Source organism: Anomalospiza imberbis, chromosome 1 (genome assembly GCF_031753505.1).
Source record: "Anomalospiza imberbis isolate Cuckoo-Finch-1a 21T00152 chromosome 1, ASM3175350v1, whole genome shotgun sequence".
Lineage (NCBI taxonomy): Eukaryota > Metazoa > Chordata > Aves > Passeriformes > Viduidae > Anomalospiza > Anomalospiza imberbis.
In genome coordinates this window covers 144494116-144509528 of record NC_089681.1, presented here as the reverse complement: position 1 = coordinate 144509528, position 15413 = coordinate 144494116, and the positions used below count along the sequence as shown (strand labels likewise).

The 15413-nt window shown below is 46.3% G+C and overlaps 1 long non-coding RNA gene across 1 annotated transcript; it reads left to right on the top strand.

Moving 5' to 3' along the window:
- Window positions 1-1232: 1232 nt before the first annotated feature.
- LOC137485131 (uncharacterized) lies at window positions 1233-10320 on the top strand. The gene is made up of 2 exons (XR_011005200.1): window positions 1233-1442; window positions 10100-10320. It is a non-coding gene; the product is annotated as an uncharacterized lncRNA (long non-coding RNA).
- Window positions 10321-15413: the final 5093 nt, after the last annotated feature.

The following is a 15413-nucleotide window of genomic DNA, read 5'->3' as shown; positions in this document are numbered from 1 at the left end:
GGTGTGGTGAATTCTCTCTTAACACAACATTTTTCAGTGTTTTAATGCTTTATGTTACCCGAGGAACTTGGCAAAGGAGCTCATGCTACAGTGCTTTGTGCATGCACCTTCTGGGCTGCTTGGATTTGAGATCACCAACACCTTCCAGAGAGATGGCTGGGGTTCAGACCCCCAGTTCAGATGTTTTTACTGCTGAAATAACTGCAAAGAGTAGTTGCTGTATTTTGTTATCCCCACAAGGAACAGCAAAATGTGGCTCCTCAGGCTCTGTCCCTGAATGTTGCTGGCACCCCCAGGCTGGCATCACCCAGCTATGCACTCCATCAGCACCCTGCCAAGCCTCATTTCTGGCATGTGGAATACAGGAACACATCCAGCTACTGCTATTTCCTCCAGTATTATCCAGCCTCTTGACAAGGTAATCCATCAGGAGAGTAGAAGCAGATCATTTTTTGGGAGCACACTGCATTCTTGCATTTGGTTTCCTTTCTGGTTAAGCCCACTTGCTGGTCCCATTGCACTGCTGCCTGCAATTTGAGTTTCCATCTTTAATCACATTGTGCACAACTAACTCTTGCAAAAAAGGCTTCAACACTAGCAATATACAGTCAAATGCACATAATTGCTTCTACAAAAGGAAAAGAAATCACACCAAGGAACATAAACCTCAGCTGCTGTGTACTGCAGTTTGAAATAGATTGTGCCCTGTGGCTGATAATGTATTTCAGTTATAATCATTATGAGTCTACTAAATAAGAGAGCAATTATTGTTCTAACAAGGCCTTCATTAGCAATCTGGACAGAGATGATATAGAGGGTTTGTAGTGGCTGGAGGTGGCAAAGGAAAGCAGGAGAGGGAAGGGATGAAGGCACAGGTATAATAAATACAGTTGCAGCCCTTTTCCAGGACCTGGCTTTAATTAGGAAGAGCAGAGGCCTGCCATCAGCAATGCACACTCCATCCTGCTGGCTTTCTGATGAGTGCTGTGCTTTCCCAAGCCTTTAATGTGGGAAGAAAATAAATATCACAGCTCCAGAAAAGCCACTGCTGTGGCCAGCATGACCTGGGCTCTGCCCTCCAGCCCAGGCCTGCCCCAGCTGATTGCACTTGGCCAAGCGTAGGCTGTGCTGGGAAATGAGCTCTGTGTGTCTATGGGACATCTGAGAATCATTTCAGCGTGGATGCATCCGGGGAGCTTGATGGAGGAGATTCCCTCATTAGGGCCTGCTTGTATTGCTTCTACTCAGGCCAGGAGCACAAAGTTTGGAATAAGGTAGGAGAGAAATCCTCTCTCTGTATTAGGGCAGTGACAAAGCTCTCCAGCAAGCAGGGGCTGCTCTTGTGATGCCTTCAAGTCAAGAGACATCTCTGTGCCACTGGCATGTGGGTGACAGTGGCAATGACACCTGAGATTGCATGGAAGTGATCACTGGTCCTCTGAGTAATGCTGAAAATGGACAGAAGAGCAGGTCCAGTGGGGTTTTTGGAGGGGATGGATGGAAAGCCCTCAGCCAGGCAAGAGAGATGGTCTGCCTCAACTGCAGGTCCCCTGGGGCCAACGCCTGGCGCAACATGGGCTCACAGTGACCACCTCCAGGGGCAGAGGGAGGCTGGCAGTGATACAGCCAGACCTTGGCCACCCCCACCAGGTGCAGGATGCACATGTCAGGCCATCCCAAAGGCTGTCCCAAGGCTTGATCCTGCTGGTGCCTGCCAGCTCCCCAGGCCTGGTGAACACGTGATTGTGGCTCAGATGAATGAAGGCTCTGTGGTGGAAACTGAGGACAGCAGAGGATGGACCACATGTGTTTCCTGACCTCAGTAATGCCTCTGTGCTCCATGGTCCTGCCTCTCTCCCATTCCCAGGCCAGTGGCTCCATGTCCTGAAGGCAGCCTTCCAGCTGCAGGAAAGGGGAAAGCTCTCCTGTTCTCTGGGTAACAGCTGGCACACCAACATATCCATGCAAGCATCAAACACTCCCCCTTTGGTCTTTATTTCACATGTGGCACTTCTGGCTTGCCTTCACACTGCTTTGCCTTGCTTTGCTTTGCTTGGGGAAGGGAAAGTGCAGAGGATGGAAGCCCAAAGATGCAGTGCAGAGGACACTCTGCAGAGCTTTGGTATGCCCTTAAGCCCTCCTGTGTCTCACTTTCCCCACAGAGGGACCCAGAGCTCAGCATCCCCCTTGCCAGTGATCTTAGTCCAGATTTGCTATTTGTGGAGTTGCTGGAGAGGAGATGAAGGGCTCCACATCAGTGCAGAGTAAATCGTTATTAAATGAGAGCTAATGAATGATCACATAAATCCCAAACTGGAGCAATTAGTCACTCTGCTGCTGCCAGAGGGTATTATCCCTGCTGCCACTGTTGCCTCAAGGTGGCTGATGTTTAAATTACTCTTTCTTCATTGCTTCAAGACATTTTCTTGGGAGTCAATCAAGCTTATTTCTTTCCAAGTATGCCGAAGTGCTCATTTATACCCAAGAGTTGCTCTCCTGCTGCAGCTCAGGTGGACCTGACCTCTCACTCTGGATGCAGTTTATTCCTGCTGAAAAATCTTACTTTCTTGCAGGGAGGATAAATTCTGAGTGGTAACAAAGCACCTCTGCACGCACACAGCTCCATGAGGAACTACCAGAGCAGAGGCCACAGCACACACCGAGTCCAAGGTGCATGGGCAGCCACTGGCTTTGTCTGTGCAGGAAAATCTGCTTCATTTCATGCAGCACAGCCCACAGCAAAGCAAAACAGTGACTACCATGATTTCCACAAGTACCCTGGCCACGTGCTGTGACAGGACTCAGTATCTCTGACCTGGTTGCTATTGTTATCCCTTGGTGTGAGGAAGAAGGAAACTGAGGCAGGACAGGCAAAGAAGTCTCCAAAGTCCCTCAGGAAGCAGCAACAGGGTCCCTGGAGTTGTACAATGAGTTGGAGTCACATAGCTACCAGCAGTGGCTGCTTCAAAATACCAACAGCCACCAGGCAAGGGACCCAGCTTTGGCAGGAGATAGGCTTGGAGAAGTCCAGGCTTAAAAAAAAAAAAATTCTTGTGAGTCCTGAATTCTCTCATTTTCATCAGCTTTTTTCCAGGTATGGGTGTGGGGAATTCTATACCCAGACAAGCTTTGCCCCAAGGACTGAGGTGGGGCAGACACCCAGAGGCACAAATCACAGTCACTGATGCTGGTAGCTCTGTGCCTTTTGCCTGAATATTTGTATTTCACCCAGTCTGGGTGTACAACATCTCATGGGCCAGCTGGCAAGTGAGTGTGACAAAAGAGGAGTAGAAAACTGGGTTTTTTCATCACAAATTCAGTAAATGGCAGCTGCTGGGCAGAAAAATCTTCATTCCTGCATCCCTCCCAAAGGCATCCCATAAATATCTGTATGGCTCCTGTAATTACTTTATTTGCCTATAATTAATGCACTTTTGCTCCCTGCAAGCTGGGTTAGATGGCTTCTACCACCAACAGTAACGTGGCTGTGGCTCCTGTCTAAGGCTCTGCAGAGCCACTGCCCTGGCTGGGATTTGGTCTTTGAGCAAATCCAGGAGGGCTGGTGGGATCTCAGCCATGAACAAATGGTAACAAGATCCCTTCAGCCTGTTATTTCTTGATTGACTGCACCTTTTTAAGCACTTACCTCGGTCTGTCATCACTGGTGTGAGTGCTGGGACCTGGCCATGCTCAGAGACCTCTTTATGGCTGGCTTGAGGGGGAGACGAGGCAGAATTTGGTAGAGAACTGCTGGAGCTGTAGCCAGCCCTGACATGTTTTTCCTTCCCTTACAGAGAGTTCAGCTGGGCACATCCAGCTCTTTGTATTTCATCAACACAAAAAGGTGACTTTGTCACCACGGAGACAGCGATGATTTGCATCTTAATTAAGCAATGACAGATGCCCTAGTGATAAAGGTAATCTTTAGCTTTGGATACCCATCAACTTCCAGTTCCAGCATTCCCATTATTAGCAGGTATTTCTGAAATCAAAATTTTACCAGGTGATTAATACTTTTGCTGGGTTGATGTTCTGATGGGAACAAATATTTCTCGCTGGTGAGATGGTCGAATACTTTGGGGTGAAGCAGAGTGGGACTGGCAGGACAGAGGCCTGTTCTGTACACCATAAACCCCACTGCCCAAAGAAGGAGGATTCAGGGAGGCCCAAAGTGATCAGCAAGACAATGGCCATGGAAATATGTATGACAGTGCACCACCAAGCTACTTCAAAGGGCTTCAAAGGCTGGAGAGTTGGGCACTCACAGGGCAGGCAATGCCCATAATTGATTTCCTGTCCTGGTAGCTTTCTTTCCTATTGCTGGATGCTGAAATTTCATTTCCACCTCCTCTGTGTTGAAGGGATGTTGCTGCTGGCCTGTGCACATGGTATAGAACAGTGCCAGGAGCAAGGGTGTAAGGAGCTAAGCAGGTCATTGGGCAGGGAGGAGTAGAACAACCCCAGTGGTGTGGAGCTAACCCAGGAACAGAGGTGTCCCAGGGATTTGGCACAGCCCATGGCACTGCACAAACCCTGCTCTGACTGAAAACTGCTCCTGGGCTCAAGGCTATGTCCACAACCCTCTCAGAACTTCACTGCCATTATTGGAGTCAACAACCCAGCACTTCGCGCCTTCAGCAGCTTTATCATCCTCTTCTTGTGCAGGGGGCACTGGGGCAAAGAGAGATTCTAAAACTGCCAGCAGTACCCACTAATTTGGAGTGCCTGAAGAATGAGGCTGGAAAATCCAGTTGAGCTGGAAAAAACATGGTCCCAACCAGTTCTCATTCAATGACCACAGATGGGCTTCAGAGAGCACGTGGTTCAGGGGCCAAGCCAGGCAGATCAGATCCTTAGAAATGAGGCTGGTGGACCATCTCCTCCTGGTGTAGAGCATCAACTAAACACTTAGGGACACACAAACCCTCACAACAGGAGGTAATTGAGTCACAGGGAGGGCAGAGGTGGGTTCCTGTCCTTGAGGTGAGAATTAACTTTTCCTTGAGAGGTGTAAAGGTGAGCACCAGAGCTTCCAGAGTCTCAAGCCTTTTGGGTTTTATCCCATTGCTTGTTTGCTGGCTTTAGAGAAGGAGTGAGCTTAAATCCAAGCTCATCAGTCTTCAGTGGGCTTCATTCACATGTCATTCACAAATACAAGGGCTTTTTGCCATGTGAATTTGCTGGCACCTGGTATGGTCTCAGCACACATTGCCAATCTCTCTTTGGCAAAGAGTGCACCTTTCTCCTCTCTCTGGGCATCCATTTTCATTTTTCCCAATTCAGACAAAATTACTTATCTTTACAACTTCTTCTCACCTGCAGAAGCCTGACCAAGGCCTCAGGAGGAACGGTGAAAGTGAGGATAGGCAGGTAGAGACTGACAACTGTGAGGCTACAGGAAACCCATACAGGTCAAAAAATGCTTATGGAATTTCAATCCAAATGGTTATTCCTTTGCAGGCATATTTTGGGAATGCTGAATGCAGTGTTCTGTCCTACAAAAGATGGTACTCCTATGTCAGAGGCTTGGATTAGGCCAAGCAGATAACAGAGCTGGGAAGGGATGAAAGTGCAGCTGATGACAGAAAATGGAGCTGCTTCACTGTAGTGATATCTCTGCAGAAAGCAGTGAGGGCATTTCCCCTTCTGCCAGTAAAACCAGAGTTAGCAGTCAGGTCAGGTTCCTCCCAGGAGGATTGTTTAGCCTCCTGTTCTCCTTTGAGCTCTATGGCATGCTGAGCATCTCCCACGCTTGAAGGGCAGGAGACCCCTGCCTGAGAACACCAAAAAGTTAATTGGAAAGAGCAGCCATGAAAAAGGCCTGACCTTTTCCTGAATCACAGCCCAGTGCTGGGTAGCAGAGGTCATCCAATTAATGGGGAAAAGGATGCTGGAAAAAAACTTTCAGCCTTGAAGGAGTGATGTTGTTAGCGGGGCCCCGTCACAGCATGCTCGGTGTCCAGGTGAGATGCCTTCGCCATGGGAAATCAGAGGTTCCAGCCGTTGGATGTCACCAACAAGGAGCTTCAGCTCCTTTGTGAGCTCCAGCAGCATTGCCAGAGGTTGGCCATGGTCCCAAAAGCCTGCTAAAATCATGCTCCTGGCTCCAGAGGTTTTTGCTGTTGGTAAAGCTGAACTCAGTTCCAAGGGAAGCAGCCAGGTAAGAGGAATATTTCAGACTTGGCTATTCTCCATGCTAACGGGAAAGAGAGAAGACTGCTTCTGTACCTCATGCTCTTAGCATGTCTAAACCCTAGCAAGTATCCTGCTCTCCAGGGACTCCATTAAATTTAAAAAGAAGATCCTCCCTTGACACTTTTTTTAACTTTCCCAGGGTTATTCTCCAGGCTCCAGCAGACTGAATGCACAGGACTCCTTCAGGCTCCACAGGACCGTGTCACCAGCTCATATCCACTGGGATGTCTCTCATTTCACTGGCTAACAAAGATGCTCCTCCTCTGTCTTCTCATGAAGGAAAGCAATGAGTGCTCAGTGCCACAGGTAATTAGCCAAAAGTGTCACTGCTTTATGCAGATAAACTCCACTCCTTTGGGCTTCAAAACACTGGGAAATCATGTCATTTGGAACAAGATGCCGTAAGGAGTTTATTCAGGTGCACATCAAAAGCAGGTGAATTGGGATACTGATCTTTCCTCCACACTGACTTTCTGTATAGAACATAAACACTTAGAACCAGCCTGATTCCCAGGCCTGGGCTTGTCTGTCCATGGGTGTGATGAGATATCTGGTACTCGGCTCATTCTCCACACTGCACTCATCAGACAGACTTCAAAAGTCACGAGAAGTGCAAGGGAGAGAAATAGTTCAACTTTTTTACTTTCTACAGCCCCATTAAAGTGTCAAAGACAAGGAAATCAGTCAGGATGGATCTAATTGCATGTTCTCTGGATCAGAACAGACTTTTGCTTAGTCAGAGGTTCAAAAGAAAGCAGCCAGAGAAAGCATAAACTCAAAAAAATGAAAAGACCTGTTAACTTTAAAGTAATTTCCCCACCAGCCATTACCAGCCACTCCAGAAAATATGAAACCTGGTGTAAAAACCCTCCAAAACTCATTGGTGCTGACTGACAGTACTTAAGAGGACCAGGAAAAGTGTGTAAAAAAATAAGTATTTTATTAACTAAGAGATGGAAGCGAATGAGGACAGGTAAATGGACAGGGGACAGCTGTTCAGGGGACTGTGGGAAAACCAAACAGCTGGAATTTCAGATCACAGGAACAAAATTGAAATAATACTTCTTGGAGTGCTTTCTCCAAAGAGGTCTGCTATTCTCTTACCTATTTTATTTCATGTGGTCATAAAGAGTAAAACTAATACATGTGAAAGTAAAAATCAAGCAGGGATTACCAGAGCAGTACATCAGAGACGTGTCAGATTTCTACAGCACCTGCTTAGAAAGCTTAAAATCAATTTTAAAAAATCTAATTGTCATATATTTCAAATAAGTAATCGATTACAGCTATTTGCTTTGAGAAGAAATACAAGCAGGTGTTACCACCTAAGATTAGAGATTTACTCCCTTTGGCAAGGGTTTTACTTTTCTTTCTGAGAGCAGCATATGAGCCCTGTGTGAGGAAGGCACAGGGGGTCCTCTCTTCCAGTTTAAAGCAGGAGAGATATTTGTAAATAAATGCTGTAATTAAAACTGACATCTTTTTGCTTGACTGCTAACAGTGACCACAAGGATGAAAATGACATTAGTTCCACCAGGGGCAGGGACAGCTCTCGTTGTAAGAGATTAGGGAGAGCATTAAGGGGAGATGAAGTGGCTTGCAAGGTCTTTCCCAGGGATGCTGGACAGTTCCTGCGATCCACAGTGCCATTCCCAGCATGATGACTGGCACTGGTGGAGAGGAGAGGTGCCAGCTTTCAGGAGAGCTGTTGTTTGCAAATATTCTCCATGCCTGAGGTGCAGAGAGAAAAACTCTGCTCTCAGCAAAGGCAGAGAGGGGTGATGTGACAGTGAGAGGGTGGTGAGGACAGCTGGATGGTTTAAAGGGACAAGCAAGTCAGCAATTCAAATACTGTTGGCATAGAAATTCCATTACCAAACACTCTGCATCCTCTGTGTTCATTGCAGACCTAGGGACAGGGCTAACACAGAAAATTCAGAGGTTGCAGTTGGGTGACACACCCATATTTTTCAGAAGCACCTCTGGGCATTCACCTTCCATCAGCTTCCCAAGGGCTACATGAACTTCACCCAGGCCAGGGGGTGACAGGGCACAGGAGAGGAGTCCTGTGGACTCCTGGGGGGCTCTGGAGATGTGGGAACCCCAAAGAAGGTGGCACCAAGATATGATGGCTGCCGGGGTGCCTGGGACATTCAGTTTTCTATCCACCAGTGCACACTCACCTCTGGGAGGAGTTCTGCCAGGAGGGCAAGGTGAGCTTTTGTGTGGCCGTGGTTTTCAGGGACACCCAGCATCCTGCTCAGAGCTCCTCTCCTTCTCCAAACAGGGAGCCTGAGACACTGTCCGTGGCAGCCACATTGCCCAAAAAAAAAAAAAAAATAAACCCACCATGTGGCAATTTCACAACTCTTTGACATCAATCAGGATCCATAAGCACCTTCCCGAAACATCACATTTGATAACTATGCTGTGTCTTGCTGGTAATTAGATGCCAATGATTAATAAAGTGTGGCTGATTCAGCAGCTCTGGCTTTGTGCTGTTTTTTCCCCCCTTCTGCTCTTGTTGCCTCTTGAAGTGAAAATGTAGCTCATTTATTCTGGCCAGCACAGCAGCATAAGAGCTTGGGTGTAACTGTTGCATTTTTTTCTGAAAGGTGGCTCAGGTGGCTTGAATCCAACACCACCTATTAAACAACCAGGTACCTTTGCTTCAACTTCTGCTTGAATTTTGTAAGCGCTACCTATCACTTAATATAAAAGTGATCCTTTTTTCTGAAATGAAACACAGAGTTTAAATCATATTTGTATACAGCCAGCTCTATGAATGGCACGCTAGAAACTGGTGTGGACCACTCCATGAGGAGTGAAACGACATGAATGCAGTCAGCACCAGCCCACAGCTTGTAAAAATCACATTTTATTATCTCTAAAAAATTAGCTAGAAGTGCCTTAAAATACATGCTCAGCAGAGGGTTGATGAAAACAATTTAATTAGAGACATGAGGCTATTTACACTGGCTTTTGCTTTTTTAATTTAGCCTTAATTTTCATGCTTGAGAGTAACCAAGCAAAACAAAACTCACGTGGCTTCATGGAAACTCATGTCATGAACAAAAGCAGCTCTCACCCTGTGCAGGAGAATAGCAAAGGAGATGAGTAGTAAGTGGCAATGCAGGTGCTGATCCAGGTTGTGAAATGCCACAGGTGTGTGGGCACGACCAGGTGTCCCTTGCTCTCTGGAGCAGTGCCTGATTCTTGCTCCAGCACAGGGATGTCCTGTCCATGCCATTCCTGGAGATGCTCAGAGCAGGTCCCAGACTCCCAGGGACATCCCATGGTGTCCCTGCTCCCTGTCCCCTGCCTGTGCATGCACCAAAGGTGGCCTCTGCCACCAAGCATCCAGGTGGAGCCATGAGGGGTCCAGCACCCCTGCCCAGGCCTCAGGTGAGATTCAAGTTTGGACTTGATCTAATTCCTTATGGAAGGGCATTCTGCAACCTCCCAAAACGCCCGTGCTTTACTTCTGATGGTGTTGGCTGAGAAATGGCTTTACTCTGTAGAAAAACATTTTCATCCCTCTAAACCTCAAACTTCTCCTCCTCTACCAGCAGGTTCCTCTATTGTTTGGAAAGGATGCAAAATACAGAAATATACATAGGAATATGTCATCTGGAAAAGGGGAAAACACAGAGTGAAGTGTCCAGAATGATTTAGAAGTTCCAAACAGGTGCAAAACTTCCAGAGAGATTTTAAAACTTCAGTGGTCAGTTTGACACAGCCAGAGGCTCAGCCCACAGTGGAAGCTCCACTCAGCAGCAGCACACACCTGAGGGACATCCCTCTGCTTTCATTGCCTGTGCAGCACCAGGCTGGCACCTCTGGGGATTACAGCTGTAGAAATTTCCATTAAAAAAAAAAATTAATGGCTTTTCTTTTCTGGCAGAGATATTGGACATTGCAGCACTGGACTGAGTGTCTGGGTAACATGGCAGGCACCAGAGTCCAATGGGAGATGAAAGGAGCAGAGTCTCCTGAGAACCTGGTTGAACCTGCAGGCTGCATCCCACCTGTCCTCACCATACAGCTCTGAGATAACTTGGGATGCCAGAAGAAACTTGAAAACCCCAGAGGTTTTCTTCTGCCTGCAGGAAAAAAAAAAAAAGGGTCAAGGATCATTCCCCTGCGTGACCAATTCTTTCCAGATAAATTCAATATGAATAAAATTATGTTGCTGGTTTGGAAAGAAGAAGGAGAAGGAAATGAGCTGGCCAGGATCCAGCTATCAGAGCACAGACAGCAGGGTGTTCAAAAGTCCTAGACATCCAAAGAAGGTGAACAGTCTGGTCCTGTTTGAATACCACAGTTGTAAACTACTTGACCTTTTTTAAAGAATGGCCAAAATACTAAAACTGAAACTGGGTAAGGGCCAAACTCTCCCATTTCCTGGGGCAGTTAGTGTTTTTTTCCTAGCAGGACCAGCAGCTTAGATCCATCCATCCATCCATCCATCCATCCATCCATCCATCCATCCATCCCTCCTTCCTTCCATCCCTCCTTCCTTCCATCCCTCCTTCCCTCCTTCCCTCCTTCCCTCCTTCCTTCCTTCCTTCCTTCCTACCTTCCTGCCTTCCTGCCTTCCTCCCTCCCTCCCTCCCTGGATTTGAGCCTGGAGGGCAGACAGGAAAACCTGCATTTACACTACACAATAAATACAACTGAGAGAATTTCAGGCTGATCTGAAGAACGAAAGGAAGACAGGAATGCAATGCTACATCAGCATGATCATGGCACAAGTGAGCAGAGAGGGACTAATAAAGTGGAGACTGGAAACAAAATCTTATTAGATGGGCAACTTGGAGCTAGAAAAAGTCTTTGTCAATGAAATAAAATGGCCTCGCTTCTTGTTTCAAGCGTTACCTATAAAAGGTTGCACCTATACTGCCTCTGGTTCTGTTACCAAGTCAATGTGTTCTTTCATTTTTTATTCCTGCCTCCCCCATTTCATAATTTTTTTGCTTCTAAGGATGAAAAATATATGTAATCAATTTCTGAATTTCTCTTGCCTTTTACTCTCAACAGACTTTGTCAGAAATACAAAAGAAAGTAGCAAAAAGGAGTGTTTGAAGCAATTATTTTGAGAATTCCTTCTGTTCAGGGTCTGATTAACACGTGACAATCAAACCAGCAGGGATTGCAAAGACCTGACTGCATGACCTGCCACTAGAAGGAAAATGCAAGCATCATAAAAGTTTATTGGAAACACTTCCAGCTTTCCCAGGGTGGGCAGCTATCTTTCCCTGCCCCTTCCACCTTGCATCCCATTCCCAGGAGGGTGAGAAGGAGCTGGCCAGGATGTGGAGGTGATCAGAGCCTGATCTTGTGGGGCTCTCTGAAGTCACCCCATCTGACCCATGAGGACATCTCCCCACCGAGGCTCCTTGGACAGCTTGGCTACAGGCACCTGAGTCAAAATGCTCTTCCTGTCTCCTGCTTCTCCTTCGTCCTTTCCTGTGGATTCCCCCTCCTGTGGAATAACTGCTGCCCGTGCTGTGTGCACCTGGATGTGGCCCTTCACACCTGCCTTAGGTTGGAAACAGGGGTATTCTATTCCTAGCTGTCAGACGTGGGGCAGTTATCCTCTGTTCATTGGGCAGTTTTCTTTATCTCTTCCACACCCAATCCTCCCTCCAGGAGATCTCTTCTGTTCATGGCCAGCGAGTGTCCATGCATGGCTGAGAAAATACCATCATCCCGTGGGGAGATGCTCCGCCCAGGGGGAGGAGCCAAACATTCCTACCTGGGTAGAATCTGAGCTTTGGAAGACCACACGCAGCCTTCTCCACTGGATTCCCAGAGGAAGACCAGGCCCATCTACACCAGCCCTGGATCTTCTGTGGCAGACTCCACCCTTCTACAGGATCCCTGCTCCAACAGAATCACAGCTGGCATGCAGCAGGGCTGCAGCCACCACTGAATGGGACTGCTGCCACCACCCTGACCCACAGGGTGCCAGGCTGTATTCTGACTCTAGCAGTGTTGTTTTGTATTACTGCATTGGGGTTTTGGGTTTTTTGTTTTTTTTTTTTTTCTTCCCTAATAAAGAGCTGTTATTCCTGCTCCCATATCTTTGCCTGAGAGCCCCTTAATTTCAAAATTATAACAATTCAGAGGGAGGGAGTTTACATTTTCCATTTCAGGGGAGGCTCCCACCTTCCTTAGCACACACCTGTCTGTTCAAACCAAGACAACACCACGGGCAGACTTTGAGCTTCAGGCACACCCTGAGCTTCTGTGCTCCCCTGTGCCTTTGGGGCTATGCTGTAACAACTTGTTGACCATCCAGGTCCACAGATCTCTCAACTTCTTTTGCAAATGCCTCCTACGCACTTCCTTATCACTTTAACGGTGTCACAGTTATTTAATTTAGCTCCTTGGAGTTTCATTTTCATTTTAATTTCCCCAAGGCTCTCTTACTTACTTCTTCTTTTTCACTGTCTCTATTTCAACGTCTGCACTCAGCTCTAACCGACATACTTTCTGGGCCAAGCCAAGATGTGTAGCTGGAGAACATTGGTCTAAAGCTGCTTTTTTATTCTGCAATTAAAGATTATTTGAATTATTTGAAGCAATTTTTTTGAGATTTCTTGATGGCAGAGGTTAAGGCATGAATAGCAACACGAGTGTTGTGTAGCCACTGACTCCAGGTTCATGAGTGGCCACAGGCATGTCTGTGCAGCCAATTGTGTTAAGTTTTACAAGAACCTAGCTGCTCATCCTTGGCTGATTTTGCTTTGACAAAGCCTGGAGGAAAATGAACAAGGGGTTATGACCCAAAATATATAGTCAATGACTCAGACAAGAAGTTTCTCCTGGGTACCACAGGGCAAACTCCAGAAAGCCTGGCAAATGTGAGATATTTTCTCTCTGGAAATTATTAAGCCACAGAGAACCAAGATAATGTTAAAGCAAAATATGATCTGTTATCTTTGAAGCAATGTTTCTAATTTAATTTTAATGATGCTTATGAGAAATATGACGTCTGTGTCTCTGCTTTATAATTGCTGCATATTCTATCTCCGAGGCTTTAATGTCATTTTACAAGGGTCTTGTTGATTTCCTGTTGTGCATATTGCAATGCAGCTTCAGACTATTTGGTAGATTTTCTGGAAATTGTAAATTACAACTTCCCTCCTCCGACATGGGTTATTTGGCAAATATAAGTTTATTAGCTCTGTCATAAAAGGCAACAGTTTTTTTCTGCTGTAGCTGAGGCTGAATTATGGATCTGAAAGTATTAGGTCTCTTATGAAAGTGTATAAAGAAATGTTATACCAATAAGATATCCAAAATTAATGGAAAAAATGGAGCTCTTGAGAGGTTCTGACTTTTTGTCCCAGCACTCATTGTCCCAGCAGTCACATTATCTGTACTTAATTTGAATTTGAGATTGCTAGATTAATTCACTTTTTTTTTTGTTTTCCTGTGGGTTGCCAGGCAATCAGATCTGTCTTTTGCCATTTCAGCCTGTCTTGCTCTCTGAATGAACCAGGATCTAGCAGCACATTTTAAGAGATTATTCATTACTCCCTTTTGTTCCAGCAGTGCCTCTTTCTGGACAAGAGGACATGCTGATTTTAGTCTTCATCTCTCCACCTCCTTGAGACACACCAAATATTTTATTTGAACAGTTTTTTCAAGCACCACAAGTGCTCATTGAAAACATTTGTCAATGTTTTTGGAGGCACTCCCAACAACTATTGCATTTCCTAATTTCAGGTGCATTTCTCAGCCTTCACTGCTGATCTCTCTGCTTACCTGTGCAGGCAGTAAAGCTACAGAAGAACCAAAGCAACATCTTAGAACTTGGCATTCAAGTTCAGATCTGAGTTTTTTTGCAGACAGGTGTTCATCTTGAAATGAAATGGGAGCAGGATCACACAATCCCAGAATTGTTAGGGTCGGGAGGGTGCTCTGGAGATCATTACTCCCACCCCCTGCCAGGGCAGGGTCACTTGGAGCAGCTGACACAGAAACACATCCAGGGGGAATGTCTCCAGAGAGGGAGACTCCATGACCTCCCTGGGCACCCTGTTCCAGGTCTTCTACATCGTCTGAAATGGAATGTGGGAAATCTTGAGCAGATGGAAGGAAAAAAAGGGTTCTCATTGGAGGTGTCAAGGGGAATCTTGATGGCACAAAGCAAGCCACCTGATCCAGGTGTGTCCTGGAACTAGGTGACCTCCAGAGGTCCCTTCCACCTGTGATCCTACACCTTCCCTGACCAAACAAACCAGAACAAACATATGACTGAGAAAAGAGCAAACACAAGGCAGCTGTTTTCATTCCATAGGTACACCAGTAGAACAGACACCTAACACCTCTTTATCTGGAAATGAGCTGACCAGCAGTTTTATGCCCATCAAACACAAGAAAAAAAAACCCTCATCAGTCCCATTTCTCACTGCTCTGTTCACACCAACATTTTCAGCTATTAGGGCTGTAATACATAACTAATGCTTTCATATTTGGCAGCCTTATTAAACCCTGGAGACTGACTTAAGCTCCTATTTTGTTACATTATTAAGCTTGTCATTCATTATTAGATCAGTCTGACTTTATTGCAGCTCTGAGCTACAGACTATTAAATGCCAAAATCAGCATTTATGCAACATAAGAGAGCAGAGGCCCACAGAAAGCTGGGAAAGGCAAAATTTTAAGCTGGCACCTCATCATTAATGTTTAACAGAGAGGAAGAAGTACTCCAGCACAAATTACAATGACGGAGCCTGGTTCTTCATGGCCTTCCTCCCATGAGGAAGGACTGTACCACAGCATCCCCCTTTAGGGTGATGGATGAGGTTGTGTTTGATAGCTGGGGTACTCCAGGCCCTGAGGGAGGTGCTGGTCACAGAGCAGCTGGGCTGTCCAAGGGGACCTGGAGCAGTTTCTGTCTTCTTGGCAGGAGCAGCTTCATTCTGTTCTTCTTAGGGAGTTTCCTGTCTGGCTCCTGTCTGATGCTGTTTCACATCTTCATGTTGCAATAGGAAGAAAGTTATGGCAACCAATGCAAATTACATTATTTAAGGTGAAGCTTAACCAGTCCTTCAGTCTCATCACGGTGTTGGTATCTCCTGAAGGACAGACAGAAGGTATCCATACCAACACCCAGCATTTGTTTTGTGCTTGGCAGGATCTGGTGTGCAGATAATGTGGGCACAGAGCACTCATGTCTCTCTGCTGGTGGACTGTACCTCATT